The sequence below is a fragment of the Mustelus asterias genome, chromosome 1 (genome assembly GCF_964213995.1).
Source record: "Mustelus asterias chromosome 1, sMusAst1.hap1.1, whole genome shotgun sequence".
NCBI lineage: Eukaryota > Metazoa > Chordata > Chondrichthyes > Carcharhiniformes > Triakidae > Mustelus > Mustelus asterias.
In genome coordinates this window covers 159,305,880-159,321,409 of record NC_135801.1, presented here as the reverse complement: position 1 = coordinate 159,321,409, position 15,530 = coordinate 159,305,880, and the positions used below count along the sequence as shown (strand labels likewise).

At 42.4% G+C, this 15,530-nt stretch overlaps 1 protein-coding gene across 1 annotated transcript in view; it reads right to left on the bottom strand.

Annotated features, from left to right (window-relative positions):
- LOC144499643 (myosin-IIIb) overlaps nt 1-15,530 on the bottom strand; it is a 154,835-nt gene that overhangs the window by 78,149 nt on the left and 61,156 nt on the right. The window lies entirely within an intron of this gene.

Below are 15,530 nucleotides of genomic sequence, written 5' to 3'. Positions count from 1 at the left end.
GAGCTGAGCTTTAACCAGGATGCCTTACAAGTATTGGAAGTAACAGGGCTACACATGCTTGGGATGTGCAGTATTTAGTGTTCACAGCCAACAGGCTACTCAGTTATAACAGATGGGTGGTCACATTAAGGAGGTTAGCAGGCAGAGCTTGCAGCTACAGTTTCATGGAACAACACAGAACCTTCCTTTCATATCATCAGGAAAAATGGCTGTTGGCTTTTAACTGAAGAAATACTATTGTCTATGAAAATGGAAGAAAATAAAATGATAATCTGGTGACATTTGATGGAGGACTAAAAACCCTAATGCAGTCTTCATGCCATGAAGCAAATGTAGGCCTGGAGTTGGAAGTCTAGGGTTTGAAGTTCTGCTATTAAAGTCAGTGTGACCAATGGGCACATGACAGAAGATGAATGTTATTTGTATAATGTAATAACCACAACCAAATTAACAGATTTTCTTTTCTCCAACGTAGTAGTTGGAGAACATTCTGATAACCACAGAATATTACAATCATACAGCACAGTAGAAGGCCATTCTGCTGATCTTAACTTTATCCAACTTGCGTTGAAAGTTACTTTGAAACAGTTTCCACCATCCTTTCAGGTAATAACAATGTGCTGCATAATTTTTTTCCCCCCCTCATGTTACCGCCGATTCCGTTGGCAATTACTTTCCACGTGTCCCCTCTGGTCACCTTCAGATCTACCTTAACCAGTCCTACTGGTCACGTGTCCCTTCTGTTCACTGCCCTTTGTCACTGGAAAGAGCAACGCTCAAAAAAAAATCTACGCTCAACAATACCTGCTGTAAGGAGAACATCCCAGATTTCCCAATCCCGCCACATAAGTGGGACTATTCTGGAAAGTTTTCACCACACCCTCTCCAAGGCCTTAACAGCCTTTTTATTCACACAGCCATTGCCTTCTTAACATCACAATCTTCATTTTATTAACAAATTTATTATCCGGTGCTTTATCAAACACTTTTTGAAAATCCACATACACATCAATTGTACTATTACCATCAATCCCCTATTTATTAAAGAACTCAATCAAGTTAGTCATGCATGACTTTCCTTTGACAAATCCATGCTGGCTATTACACATAACTCCTATTTCTCCAAGTCCTAATTCATTTTTCCTGCAGAGTTTTCTTACCTGGCTTAGTGACCAGATTAACCAGTTTCCTCCATTTTTCTTCAGATATTACATTTAGCTCCCTCATCTAAATCATTAATATACATTGTGAATAGCCAGGGTACTAGCACCAATCCCCGAGGATCCCCACCAATGACTGCCTGCCATTCATAAAATGACCAGTTTATTCCTACTCTGTTTCCTGTCTGCCAACCAGTTTTCTATTCATCTCAATACACCATCCCCAATCCCATGCGCTTTAATTTTACACACTAATCTCTTTTGTGGGACTTTGTTGAAAGCCTCCTGAAAGTCCAAATAAAATCACACCCACTGACACCGCCGCACCCCCCTCCCCTCCCCCGCCCCACACCCCTTCAACTCCACTAGTCACATAGAATCATAGAATCCTTACAGTGCAGAGGAGGCCATTTGGCCCATCGAGCCTGCACCGACAACAATCCCACCCAGACTCTATCCCGTAACCCCACATATTTACCCTGCTAATCCTCTAACACTAAGGGGCAATTTACCATGGCCAATCCACCTAACCCGCACATCTTTGGAGATGTACACCCATACACCCTTGGAAATCCAGTACGTATGATTTCCCTTTCACAGATCCATGCTGACTCTGTCTGATTCTACCACTGTTTTCCAAGTGCTCTGCTATAAAATCTTTGATAATGGAATTTAGAATTTTCCCCACTACCAACATCAGGCTGAGTAGTCTATAATTCCCTGTTTTCTTTCTACCTCCCTTTAGCTATCCTCCAATTTGTAGGAACTGTTCCAGAGTCTATAGAATCTTGGGAGATGAACACCAATGCATCTACTATATCTAGGGTCACTTCCTTAAGTACTCAGGGATGTAGATTATCAGGCCTTGGAGATTTATCAGCCTTCAATCCCATTATTTCCCCAACACCATTTCTCCACATATTAATTTCTTTCAGATCCCCCTCTCACTAAACTCTGTGCTCTCCAACATTTCTGATATTTGTGTCCTCCTTTATAAAGACAGAACCAATGTATTTAGTTCATTAGCTATTTCTTGGTCTCACATTATAAATTCCACTGTTTCTGACTGTAATCTTTTTCTCTTCACAGTCAGTTTTTATGTTCCCCACAAGCTTACTCTCTTATTTCCCTTCTTAATCAATCCCTTGGTCCTACTTTGCTGAGTTCTAAACTGCTCCCAATCGTCAGGCCTGCTGTTTTTTCTGAGCCAATTTGTATGCCGCTTTCTTGGATCTAAGACCATCTCTAATTTCCCTTGGAAGCCATGGTTTTGCCACCTTTCACGTTTTACTCTTGTGCCAGACAGAAATAACCAATTCCTGCAACACAAACAGAAAATGTTGGAAAATCTCAGTAGGTCCAACCAGCATCTGTGGAGAGAGAATCATGGAATAATAGAATCCCTACAGTGCAGAAGGAGGCCATTTGGCCCATTGAGTCTGCACCAACCACAATCCTACCCGGGCCCTATTCCCGTAATCCCACATATTTACCCTGCTAATCCCTCTGACACTAGGGTCAATTTAGCATGGTCAATCACCCTAACCTGCACATCTTTGGATGGTGGGAGACACAGACATGAGGAGAATGTGCAAACTACTCAGACAGTGACATGAGACTGGAATTGAACCCGGGTTCAACCCGGCGCTGAGAGGCAGCAGTGCTAACCTCTGTGCCACCCCAGAGAATAGAACCAATGTTTTGAGTCTGGATGACCCTTCGTGAGAGTCCATTCCACAGATGCTGTTAGACCTGTTGAGATTTTGGGTTTCAGATTCCAGCATCCGTAGTATTTTGCTTATATTTTATTATTAAACAATTGTTGCAGTTCACCCATGCCCTCTTTGAAAGTTTGCCATTGCCTATCCACCATCATCCCTTAAAGTAACGTTTCCCAATCCATCATAGACAACTTGCACCTCATCATCGTAGTTTCCATTATTAAGATTCAGGATCCTCGCCTCAGAATCAACTATGCCACTCTCCATCTTGATGAACTTTTCTATCATATTATGGTTGCTCATCCCCAAAGGGTCTCGCACAACTACATTGCCAATTATTTCTTTCTCATTGCACAATGGCCTATTCTCTCGTTGGTTCCTCAACCTATTGGTCCAGAAAACCATTCTGTATATAGTCTGGGAAGCCCTCCTCTACGGTATTGTGATTAATTTGATTGGCCTGATCTACATGCAGGTTAAAGTCACCCATAATTACAGATGTGTCTTTATCGCATGCACATCTAATTTCCTGTTTAATGCCATTCCCAGCAGCAACACTGCAGTTTGGAGATCGACAAATAACCCCCACTAATGTTTTTAGCCCTTTGGTGTTTCTCAGTTCTCCCCATACAGATGCCACATGGTTGGAGCCAATATCTTTCCTCGCTATTGTGTTAATTTCTTCTTTAACCAGCAATGCAACTCCACCACCTTTTCCTTTTTGTCCATCTTTCCTAAATACGGAATACCCCCGAATGTCCAATTCCATTCCATTTCAGCCACATCTTCATAAATCGCAGCTACATCATACCCGTTTACATTGTGGTGGGTAGCACTGCTGCCTCTCAATGCTGGGGACCAGGGTTCAATTCCTGGTTTGGGTCACTGTCTGTGTGGAGTTTGCACGTTCTCCCCGTGTTTCCCCTCCGGATGCTCCGGTTTCCTCCCACAGTCTGAAAGACATGCTGGTTAGGTGCATCGGCCCGAACAGGTGCTGGTGTGAAGCGACTAGGGGAATTTCACAGCAACTTCATTGCAGGGTTAATGTAAGCCTTACTTGTGACTAATAAATAAGGTTTAAAAAACTATTTGCACAAATTAATTCATCCACTTTGTGAACGTTCCATATGTTAAGGCACAAAGCTTTAAGGCTTGTCTTTTTGACATTTCCTTTTCCCAATCCCACTATTTTTCCACTGAGGCCCCTTTTGATTCTGGCCTTCTACCTATCACCCTTCTCATTCCCCTTTCTGTATTTTGTTCATGTCCTTGTGTTGTAGGGCAATATCGGGGATCATGTCTTTTATATTTTAATTTATATGTCTGTTCATACTTAATTTCAGTATAATACATGCAGGGCTACATAGAGCAAGCCCAGAGAGCCAGACTTCACCAGAGGGAAGGAAAGGGTTAATGCAGACAGCTAGAGGCCTGCTCTGCCAACAGATAATGATTAACTCATGCCATCAACTTCTGATGTGCAGGAGATTGCTCGAATTATCACAATAATGGGAGAACCGGCATCAAGACAACCAGGCTCCATATAGTCTCGGGAACTCTTTTCTTTTCCAACCAAATAAACAGAATCAAATTAACTTAGGGGGGTATAGTCTTCCATAATCTAGCAGAGGAGAATAACGATCAACACATCAGTGCAAATTGGTTGGGTAAATACAACACTTTGACATTATTATCGGGTAAACGGAACTGCCCAAGAAACTGATTAACAAAGTTGTACTGAACAATACAGTCTACAACGAGATTAAAAGAACCATTTTGATCCAACTCGAGGAATTAATATGCTAATATAAACCTTTGTGACTCAAAACCTGTATCAATCTACCGGGGCAGAGAGGACTAACAGGCAACCTGAGGTTTCAGGCCTGAGTGCAGCTCTCTCTCATGCATGTGGAATAAAAGCTTTTCTTGAAGTTCGACACAGTCTCCAAGGCTCAACTAGTTTTATTTCCCTCCTACACCTCGATTCCCTCTCCTCTGACTCCTTTCATAGGGTTCCCATTCCCCTGGCATTTTAGTTTAAACCCTCTCCAACCACTCTAGCAAATACTCACCTTAACTGGAGTAGATTTTATTTTTAAAATCTGGGGCATTTTTCTTGTGGAATAGAGAAATTTGATATTCCATAACTATAAAGAGTATTTTTCCAGGATCAAAGTAATTGTCCAGTTGCTGTTACGACACAGTATGTTGTTATAAAAAAAAAATGCAAGTTCACGTCAAATGTTTTAAAAAGGATTTCCATCTGCAAGGACTTCAATAATGCACTTGGAGAGGAGAGAAGAATCACAGACAGCAACATTAGATGTTGGACAGAGCATTTTCAGGCTCCCAAAGTTGCCACCAATTTCACAAATTCTGCTGGTTTTGCAGTTATTATAATTGAAAAACCCTGATACATGAGGGAGAAAGAATGTAATCCACTATAAAACTGTCCTTCAGTTATAACCCAAGTAATGCACACACATCTAATTCTGCAACTGCTGAAACTACTGTGACTTTGCACATTTAATTCATGATGGAAAGGCCTCGAGCAACAAAAACATGTTTAAAAAAAATCAAAAACAAACTAACTGGCCGCGGGAATTAATTTCACAATAATCCAAACTATACAGATCACTATAACTATCTTAGTCTACAGACATGCTGGCCTTACAATATGATTTACAGTCATAATCTCTCCCTCAATGTCAATAAAATGAAGGAAATAGTCATCGACTTCAGGAAGCATAGTGGAGGACATGCCCCTGTCTAAATCAAGCAGAAATGGTCAAGAGCTTCAAGTTTCTAGGTGTCCAGATCACCAACAACCTGTTCCGGTCCCTCAATGCTGATGCTATATTTAAGAAAGCCCACCAACGCCTCTACTTTCTCCGGAGGCTAAGGAAATTCAGCATGTCTACTATGATTCTCACCAATTTTTACAGATGCTCCATAGAAAGCATTCTTTCTAGATGGGTCACAGCTTGGTATGGCTCCTGCTCGGACCAAGACCTTAAGAAACTACAAAGCGTTGTGAACATAGCCGGGTCTATCACACAAAACAGCCTCCCGTTCAATAGCTCTGTCTACACATCAGGAAAATGATGCAAAAGTCTGAGATCACGTACCAACCAAGACTCAAGAACAGCTTTTTCCCTGCTGCCATCAGACTTTTGAATGGAACTGCCATATATTAAGCTGATCTTTCCCTAAACCCTAGCTACGACTGTAACATTACATTCTGCACTCTCTCCTTTCCATCTCCCCATGTACTCTATGAACAATGTTTTGTCTGTATAGGACGCAAGAAACAAATCTTTTCACTATATCCCAAAGCATGTGTCAATAATAAACCAAATCAAATCCTAGTTTTTAATCCAATTTTCTCTAAATCATTGCTAAAGTATTGTTACACATTTTATCTCTGCAGAATTTCATGCAATGATGTGGAGATGCCGGCGTTGGACTGGGGTAAACACAGTAAGAAGTTTAACAACACCAGGTTAAAGTCCAACAGGTTTATTTGGTAGCAAAAGCCACACAAGCTTTCGAAGCTCTAAGCCCCTTCTTCAGGTGAGTGGGAATTCTGTTCACAAACAGAGTTTATAAAGACACAGACTCAATTTACATGAATAATGGTTGGAATGCGAATACTTACAACTAATCAAGTCTTTAAGAAACAAAACAATGGGAGTGGAGAGAGCATCAAGACAGGCTAAAAAGATGTGTATTGTCTCCAGACAAGACAGCCAGTGAAACTCTGCAGGTCCACGCAACTGCGGCCTTCGCGACACACGACAGCGCAGAGTCGCTGAGCAGAAACTGATAGCCAAGTTCCGCACACACGCGGACGGCCTCAACCGGGATATTGGGTTCATGTCACACTATTTGTAACGCCCACAGTTGCGTGGACCTGCAGAGTTTCACTGGCTGTCTTGTCTGGAGACAATACACATCTTTTTAGCCTGTCTTGATGCTCTCTCCACTCCCATTGTTTTGTTTCTTAAAGACTTGATTAGTTGTAAGTATTCGCATTCCAACCATTATTCATGTAAATTGAGTCTGTGTCTTTATATGCTCTGTTTGTGAACAGAATTCCCACTCACCTGAAGAAGGGGCTTAGAGCTTCGAAAGCTTGTGTGGCTTTTGCTACCAAATAAACCTGTTGGACTTTAACCTGGTGTTGTTAAACTTCTTACTGAATTTCATGCAATCCAGTGCACCTAGAGGGGACTAGGAAAGGGAATCTTAGTCCCACTTGTGTCTTCATTGGACACACATGCATATAGTCACGAGGGATAATCAGATCAAAAGAAAAGAAGAAAGGCACTAATTTCACACTCTGGACCGACATCCCAGTCCATCAGGCAAACTAGCCTCCCATCCATTGACTCGGTCTACACTTCCCACTGCCTCAGAAAAGCAATTAGCATAATTAAGGACCCCACGCACCCCGGAAGTATACTCTTCCACCACCTTCCATTGGGAAAAGGTGCAAAAGTCTGAGGTCACATACCAACCGACTCAAGAACAGCTTCTTCTCTGCTGCCGTCAGACTTTTGAATGGACCTACCTCACATTAAGTTGATCTTTCTCTACACCCTAACTATGACTGTAACACTACATTCTGCACTCTCTCATTTCCTTCTCTATGAATGGTATGCTTTGTCTGTATAGCATGCAAGAAACAATACTTTTTCACTGTATACTAATACATGTGACAATAATAAATCAAATCAAAGACATCCACATGAAGCCATTATTTACAGACGTCATCACCATAGCAAATGGACTGGTTTGGCTGAGATCACATCCATGCTTTCCTTTTTCTGCTTTTGGTTTGTAGAAAACAAAACCATTGCTGCTACAATGCCCAAAGTGTGGAAAATTACTCTCAGTGGAAGAAGACAGGATGGACAAAGTCATGAGATTCACTTGGGAGTTCTGTTGCAGACTTCTTAAATTCAATCAGTTTCTAGTCATGAAAGCACAAATGCCCGACAGAGTTTATTAACTTGCTCTTAGGCAAGAATAAGTACTTTCATTCTGAGCATTTAATTCTCCTTTTAAAGAAACCCTTTATTCGCTTTTTTGTGTTTATAACAACAAGCGTGACCTTTATACAGCAATCATCTTTCATTGGATAAAAGGCTTCCTCTGAGCCCAGAGGTCCAACAACAGTGAGCCTTATCCCGTTACAAATTAACGAGAAATTCCAATATCTTTCATTATATGTGTGACTTTATCTTGTGCAGACAATTCAAAGAAGTGGAAAGGCCAAACTTCCTTTAACAATAACGGATGGGGATAATTCGTGCTACAGTAACTTTCCAATAGCAGCGAACTTTGGATATCAGATCGATTGAAAGGTGGAAAAAGGCAGGCAGGAATAATTTATGCATGTGAATGACAGAATCCCTACAGTATAGAAGAGGCCATTCAGCCCATCGAGTCTGCATGGCTCTCTGACAGAGTATTTTATCAATGTGCTCTCCCCCCGCCCTATCCCTGTAACCCCACACATTTCCCATGGTTAATCCATCTAACCTACACTTCTTTGGACTATGGGAGGAAACTGGAGCATCCAGAAAAAATCCACACAGACACGAGGAGAACGTGCAAACTCCACACAGACAGTGACCCAAGGTTAGAATTGAACCCGGGCCCCTGGAGCCCAGAGTCAGCAATGCTAACCATTGTGCCACCCACTGCTTCCTCACAGTGCCAGGGACCTGGGTTCAATTCTGGCCTTGGGTGACTGTGTGGAGTTTGCACGCTCTCCCCATGTCTGCGTGGGTTTCTTCCAGGCATACACCGGTTTCCTCCCACACTCCAAAGATGTGCATGTTTGGTGGATTGGCCCTGCTAAAATTGCCCCTTAGTGTCCAAATTACGTGGATTAGCTGTGGTAAATGCAGGGGATTACAGGGGTAGGGCAGGGAGATTTGACCCAGACTGGCTGGGCTGAATGACCTCCTTCTGCACTGTAGGAATTGTATGGTTCCATGGTGAACAGTGAGCTTCAAAGCATACCCAACATTTGGCCACATTACCATTGTGATTTTGAGATTCGGACTGTAACAACCCTTCAGTGAATGATGGAGAGTAGAAAGAGTGATGAAGGGAGATCAGTAGGACAGGGAAGGAAGTGGACCAGAAGCCAGGGGAGGAGATGGAATCCGATTGGGAAGGTGCACTAGCAACCGACACCCACCCACGTTCCTTTAATCTGGGGGCAGGGAGAACTCTGTTTTTCTTTTAAGAGTATTTTAAACCTTGCTGGTTGCAGCGTAACAGACATTCCCTTTAATTATTTTTTGCCAGCTTCAAGGTTGAGGTTGTATTCAAAATTTTTTACTTCCCACACAAACTAAACCCACCCACTTCTGGGAGACAATATTACTCCCAATATCTCAGCCGTAACTTCATAAGACCATAAGACACAGGAGCAGGATTAGGCCATTCAGCCCATTGAGTCTGCTCCGCCAATCAATCATGGCTGATATTTTTCTCATCCCCATTCTCCTGCCTTTTCCCCATAACCCCTGATCTTCTTGATTAATCAAGAACCTATCTATCCCTGTCTTAAAGACACTCAATGACCTGGCCTCCACAACCTCCTGCAGCAAAGAGTTCCACAGATTCACCACTCTCTGGCTGAGGAAATTCCTCCATCGCTGTTTTGAAGGATCGTCCCTTTAGCCTGAGGTTGCGCCCTCTGGTTCCAGTTTTTCCTACTAGTGGAAACATCCTCTCCACCTCCACTCTATCCAGGCCTCGCAGTATCCTGTAAGTTTCAATGAGATCCCCCTCATTCTTCTAAACTCCAACGAGTACAGACCCGAGTCCTCAACTGTTCCTCATTCAACAGGCTCTTCATTCCAGGGATCATTCTTGTGAACCTCCTCTGGACCCTTTCCAAGGCCAGTACATCCTTTCTTAGATATAGAACATAGAACAGTACAGCACAGAACAGGCCCTTCGGCCCACGATGTTGTGCCGAGCTTTATCTGAAACCAAGATCAAGCTATCCCACTCCCTATCATTCTGGTGTGCTCCATGTGCCTATCCAATAACCGCTTAAATGTTCCTACAGTGTCTGACTCCACCATCACTGCAGGCAGTCCATTCCACACCCCAACCACTCTCTGCATAAAGAACCTACCTCTGATATCCTTCCTATATCTCCCACCATGAACCCTATAGTTATGCCCCCTTGTAATAGCTCCATCCACCCGAGGAAATAGTCTTTGAACATTATATGGGGCCCAAAACTGCTCACAATACTCCAAATGGGGTCTGACTAGAGCCTTATACAGCCTCAGAAGTACATCCCTGCTCTTGTATTCTAGCCCTCTCGACATGAATGCTAACATTGCATTTACCTTCCGAACTGCCGACTGAACCTATACGTTAACCTTAAGAGAATCTTGAACAAGGACTCCCAAGTCCCTTTGTGTTTCTGATTTCCTAAGCATTTCCCCATTTAGAAAATAATCTATGCCTCCATTCCTCCTTCCAAAGTGCATAACCTCACACTTTTCCACATTGTAATCCTTCTTTGCCCACTCTCCTAACCTGTCCAAGTGCTTCTGCAGCCCCCCTACTTCCTCAATACTATCTGTCCCGCTACATAGCTTTGTATCATCTGAAAACTTAGCAACAGTGCCTTCAGTTCCTTCTTCCAAATCGTTAATGTATATTGTGAAAAGTTGTGGTCCCAGCATCGACCCTGAGGCACACCACTAGACACCGGCTGCTATCCTGAAAAAGACCTCTTTATCCCCACTCTCTGCCTTCTGCCAGTCAGCCAATCCTCTATCCATGCCAGGACCTTACCCTTAACACCATGGGCACTTAACGTATTTAACAGTCTCCTATGCGGCACCTTGTCAAAGGCCTTCTGGAAATCTAAATAAATCATGTCCACTGGTTCTCCTTTATCTAACTTCCTTGTTACCTCCTCAAAGAACTCTATCAGATTTCTCAGACATTACCTCCCCTCGACGAAGCCGTGCTGATTCAGTCCTACTTTATCATGCACTTCCAAGTACTCCACGATCTCATCTTTAATAATGGACTCTAAAATCTTGCCAATGACCGAAGCCAGGCTAACCTGCCTATAATTTCCCATCTGCTGCCTCCCTCCCTTCTTAAACAAGTGTTACATTAGCTACTTTCCAGTCCTCTGGGACCCTCCCTGCCTCCAGTGATTCCTGAAAGATCACCACCAATGCCTCCACAATTTCCTTAGCTATCTCTTTTAAAACCCTAGGGTGTAGTCGATCCGGTCCAGGTCATTTATCCACCTTCAGATCTTTCGGTTTCCCCAGAATCTTCTCCTTAGTGATGGCCACTACGCTCAGCTATGCCCCCTGATTTTCCTGGAGCTCTGGCATCCCACTTCCACCGTGAAGACTGATGCAAACTAACTATTCAGTTCCTCTGCTATTTCTTTGTTTCCTATTATTATTTCTCCAGCCTCATTTTCCAAATGGTCCAATAGCTATTTTTGCCCCTCACCTTTTATATATTCAGAACAGCATACCTCACTACAACCTAGTACCTCACGGCAGAATAGTCTTGCACTGTGGGCTTCAACCAGGTGAAAAGCTCTTTGTGTGCATACGCAAAGGGGCCCAAGGCCTATTATGTGCATGGAGTACAGCACATTGCTGTTTTGGATTTTAGCAATATGGCAGGTGGCACATTTCCAACTCATGAGTACGTGGTTCCTGCCAACCATATTAGAGTCCGAGCAGTCTATTTTTTTTTTAAACTTGCAAAGCAGCCATTATGCTGTGAATTACGACACCAACATATTACATGTTGGAGACAGAAAAGCACACATTAGGAGAGTCCCAAGTTTTGGAACAGAAATATCGGAGTAAAATTCAATTTCAGCAGAGGCACAGAAGCACTCTGCCCAATCTCCTGGTCCACAGAAATGAAAGGAAAGGATAATTGGGTGTGGGATAATAATCAGAAGTGAGGTCATTAACAGTTACCAATCTGTTCCCATCAGTCCTCCTGACCCACAGCAGAAGTTAAGGATTATGTTGTTACAGAACACGTACTTATTTAAAATTTTATGAATCTAACTAGCACTGTCTCCTCCCCCTCCCCTTTCATTGATCTTAAAATTAACTCCAGATTACTATCTGGTTGTACAATAACAAGTTAGCGTGGGAACATTTGCTGGGAAGAGTTCCATAAAAGAACTTGGATGTCCCTACACAGACTTAGAATCCCAGAATGTCAGACTACAAAAATAACAGATTTTTTCTATTTTTTAAAAAAAACTTAATATTCACTATATTTTCATGGATCAAAAGAATTTGAGTAATAGCAAAACATTTTAGGAAAGGTCAGGAAGCTGTAAATGGTTTAAAAATCACTTATTGATAGAGCATAGGGAGTTAGTGTAACACAGCACCGGCTACAATACAGAATCGGGTGATAACCCCCGAGAGCAACAAATGTGAATTCCTTCCCTACTGGAATAAACCCAGTGTGCTGGCAATCTTGCTACCGCTCAGTTTGCACTTCTGCATTTAAACTTGCACAGAATTTGATTTTATACCGTAGGCATTAAGGAGCATTGTTTATTAAAAATTGATCACGTCAGTTTTTGGACCCCCCTCACCCAACAAGACCACATCGAGGGGACATCGGACCAGCACGTTCAAAACGATGAAGCCCCTGACAATACGGTGAGTAGGGAGAAATGGTTTTCCCTTGGTAGCTGCGGTTGTAAATTATAGGAGATCAATGTTATGCAAAGCTAGAACTTTTGTTTTTTTTTTAAAAGTAGGAACAACAGTGAACAAGAGCAAAGCTGGGGAGTGGGGAAGACGAGGTAGAAGTCTATTGTACTCAGGTGCTGGAAAAAACAGAAACGTCTGATTGCAAAGACAAAAATAATTTTACAGCAGGGAAAAAAAATAGCAAGTCAACTGAAAAGCAGAGCTGTTTACTCTGCTTCCCCACGGCCTTGCTAATGACCCCTTCTAACGTTTCAGTGTCAAGACTGAATTTCATACAACTGCCATTGACCCCAGTGGGGTTAGGGATAGGTTGGCTGAGGATTTGCATAAAGTGAGGATTATGATGAGATGAATCTATGCCCTAGCATTCCACAGAGCTGCCATAGAGTGCGTGGACATGTTCTGGACACATACTTGTCACTGAACATAAGCTCCAGTAATGATAGTAATTCTTTTCTGGGGATTAAAGAACTCAGTACAGACTAAATCAAGTTCCGCACAAACGAATGAACTCCACTGTGTCAAAAGCTTGAAATTCATGATGCTGCTTCCTCAGGAATCAACTGTTTTTCTGCTATATTTGTAACTATACAAAAATTAGTACTCTGAGTTCTAGAGTTCATTGAAAGAGCAACTATAGTACAGGAACTATGGTCAGATAGCAGAGTATTTTGGGAAATATTTGCAGCAAGAAGCCTGTGAAATGCCTCCGAATTAGGTTCAAACCCTTAGCATAACACCTTCTGCACAAGAATATTAGAACACTCTGTATATTCATTGGACCAAGGACTTTAAAACTGAACCAAGGACTTTCAAACGTTCATATACTCTGATTCTATTTGACAGCGAGTTTTACTAATGAATTACACACTGCAATCTCTTGTATTCAATTCTGACAATGAAAACATTCTTCATTCCGCATGATCAGAAATATCTTTGCCTTGTTCAGCAGAAGAAACAACTCATGGAATAGTGACACAGCCCGTTTCCACTCGCACTGACATAGTGACACGAATGAGAAACTCTTGATGCTACAGTAACACTGGAATAGCAGCATCGGTACAAACCTGCAATGCTCTATAATTATAATCATAGAACCTCGACAGTGCAGAAGGATAATTCTGGTAAAAAAAAGAGATTCTGATTTAATACCACATTATTAAGAGTTCTATTGTTCCGATCCAAAATGCTTCATTTTACACTGGCTGCCCTGCATTTTCACTTTGGGTTAGTTTTCATTAGAAATTTGAGCAGGCAATAGCCTTATTTGATTTGATACATGATGAATATATGATATACCTGGGGCAGTGCCGGGTGGTGGGGGGGGGGGGGGGGGGGGGGGGAGGGTCCCGCTGCCACTCTGCAGACAGGATCGGTGGGGGAAGGAGGGAGGCCAGCGTTCGGGGGTGGGGGCAGTGATCGAGTTAGCCAGCAATCCGGAGGCCGGCAATGCGGGGCCACTGCGCATGCGCCGATCTTGGTGCAGACAAATCAGCACATGTGCAGTGGCCTGCTCGGCGCTATGCTGGGTGGGAATAGCCCTGCCCCCAACTTTATAATGATATATACACTAGTGACCTCTGCAGTGCACAGAGTGTGGGAGATTCTTCTCTGAACTCCCACTGAAAAAAAACAGCGTGAATTACTCCAGTTTTCCTAGAATGTTTTGGAACAATTTTTATTGAAGGATTTTTGGAAACCAAGTGCATTACGTCTACCGGTTCCCCTTTATCTCGCCTGCTCGTTACCGCCTCAAAGAATTCCAATAAATTAGTCAGGCATGATTTCCCCTTCATGAAGCCATGCTAACTGTGTTTGATTATATTCTACATTTCTAAATGCTCCGCTATTACATCCTTTATAATAGACTCTAACATTTTCCCAATGACAACCGTTAAGCTAAGTGGTCTATAGTAACTTGTTTTTTGTGTCCCTCCTTTTCTGAATAAAGGAGTTAATTACATTGATAGTTTTCCAATGCTCGGGGATTTTTCAGAATATAAGGATTCTTGGAAGATTATTATCGGTGTATCCACTGTCTCATCTGCCAACTCAAACTCTTGGGAACACTAGAGAACTTTGTACCTTTCTGAATCCAAGTGGCTATTGATGCAATCACTGCAGATAGTAAAGGAGCCGTTTAGAAAGTTATGTACTATGCAGGTCACTTATTACACCATTCTTCATGAATAACCTACCCATAGCGGTCAGCTCCAGGATCAGAATCTCCCGGTTTGGAATACATTAAGGGAAATTGACTGAGCAGTCAAGAATGCTTCTCTGGTGGGTAAGCCCTCTAAGTAAATATTGGAAAGATCAAAGTCATTGTTTCCATTCCTCACCACAAGTTCCACTTCTTTGGATGGATTACTGGGCTGTTTTTCAAGGGCAGTTGTGGGTCAACCTAAAGTTTACATAAGGTCAGGGTTCACAGAAATGGGAGAGCAGGCAAGGACAGCGTATTTGCTTGCCTAGTGAAACAGATGGTTTTTATAATAATCCTTTAATTACTGCACATGATCACCATGACTGATGATAGCCTTTTAAACTCCAGATTTATTTAATTAGCTGAATTTAAATTCCCTGGCAGCTGCAGTGGGATTTCAATTCCTGTCTCTAGCTCCTTGGCCCAGATCTCCAGATTACTAACCCAGTAAGCATCACTACTCTGCTACCATTCCCTTAAGAATTATGTGGGAATGACATACAACACTACTGTATAAATGGCAAGACATCACAGAGTAAAACACTCTTTCCTTTGCAAAAGTTCAAGAATACCTGGATCCAAATCTCAGAGTGCGACTTTAAGGGTCCTTGCTTTGGTCAACATTACATGTTACCTCATCAATGGGTGTTTGATTATGCTCCTGTGAAGCACTTTG